Raw genomic sequence first — 1741 nt, 5'->3', positions numbered from 1 at the left:
AAATTAAAATTTTGCAGTGCAGTTTCTAGACCACAAAAGTGCACTTTGTTTTAATAGTAAATTAAACTATTTATTTCAATAACGTATAAAAAATATATAATTACTAAAATCAGCAATATATTTCATTTCTAACTGAATATTCTTTTAAATTGCCCAAAGCCCATTAGGAAAGACACTACTCTGTACTCAGTAACGTAAACAGGCCCCCATAGACCACACCCCCTGTAGGCAGAGACCCCTAAATTCCTAAAATCTACAGGCTCGATACTGGCTAAAACCTTCATAAGAGGTTCCCAAGGTGCCCGGTGATCTTAGCTGACTGTACTGGTGCTATGTTGGGGCAATAACTTGTATAATTACAGGAAGGTTTTAAGAATGATGTGTTGCTTAGCTATTGCTCAATGAAGTTATGTACATCTAGTAGCATTATTATGACTATATATCTACCATGTTACATGTTTATCCCCATGATTTTAGTCTTGGTCAATCTATAAATGTCTAACACTAAATTGTATACACCAATGCATGTAGCTTTTGATGTGGTTTAATTGTAGATACTGCCATTGATTATTGGCGGAGCATGTGACAAAAAAATAAGCAGTTATAGCACAAACAAAATGGTTAATAAAGGGAAATGGGATACTAAAATGGATTAGACACAGTAGCTTTGTTGTTTGGATGGTTTTTTTTTAACATAGGTTAAAATATTAGGCTAAATGTGGACATTTCTCATGCCACAAAATGAAACGTCGCAAAAAAATACTGCTCCCAAGAAATGTTAAATTTAATGCAATAATTATTTTAATTTAATCTCTGTTTTAAGAATAGTTTTTGGAAACCTGAAATTCCCATGGTGTGATCTTTTGGCCTCAAAGAATAAATTTGGGCTTTAAGGGCCTATAGGCCTTTCCTTGTTTTGATTTAACAAAGTGTGGAAATTTCACCAGAAATATCGATGGACAGACACACACTAAGGCATAGATTTTAAGAAATCAATTTGCATACCCATTATGTTCGTTCACAAATCTTATAAAAACGCTGTAAAACCCCTTCAATGATCAGCCTATTTTAACAAGGCTTGCTTCGGAAATAAGGCAGTAACAGACCAATCTCATTAAGCCTTGATAGAGAGATCTTTCATTTTTCAGGCTATAATCTGATCAAGTTATGAAGGACTTCTAAGGACATGGAACTAATAACTTCGTCTGAAGACGCTTCACTTATCCCTGCAAAGAAGTTGTTCCCCTTGCTGGTTAGTGATATAGCTAACGCAAATTTAAAAATTGGTGGTGCAAAAAATTACACTGACTAATGGAAACAGAATCATAGAGCAACGCAAGATGCCGCAGGGCTCTTTTTACGTTTGTACCTAACAGGGGGCATAGTTTCTGTCAAAAAAAGACAGGCCATATTAGCAAAAGGTGAAGTGAGTCTGGTAAGCTTACACCAAAAATTATAATCGATGAAAATTTTTAAGCTTTCTCTACTAAAAAGAACCAAGCTTGATGAAAGAAATCAACGAATGCAAGAAAAACTTTCATTAATTTTCTTTACAATTTTTATGGTTGCATCTCATGCGAACCCAATTACAGGATTATGCATGTTTGCAGTCTTGCTATGTCATCCCCTAAGCTTGAAAAATACCATTCAAATTGAGGAAAAAAATTATAATTCGTGCCATACTAGTAAAACACTCCAGAGTTTTTTAACAAAGCGAGATAAAAGATAGTATAATAGAGCT

Source organism: Leiobunum rupestre, chromosome 4 (genome assembly GCF_980474605.1).
Source record: "Leiobunum rupestre chromosome 4, qqLeiRupe1.1.hap1, whole genome shotgun sequence".
Taxonomy (NCBI): Eukaryota; Metazoa; Arthropoda; class Arachnida; order Opiliones; family Sclerosomatidae; genus Leiobunum; species Leiobunum rupestre.
This window is presented reverse-complemented; position numbering follows the sequence as displayed.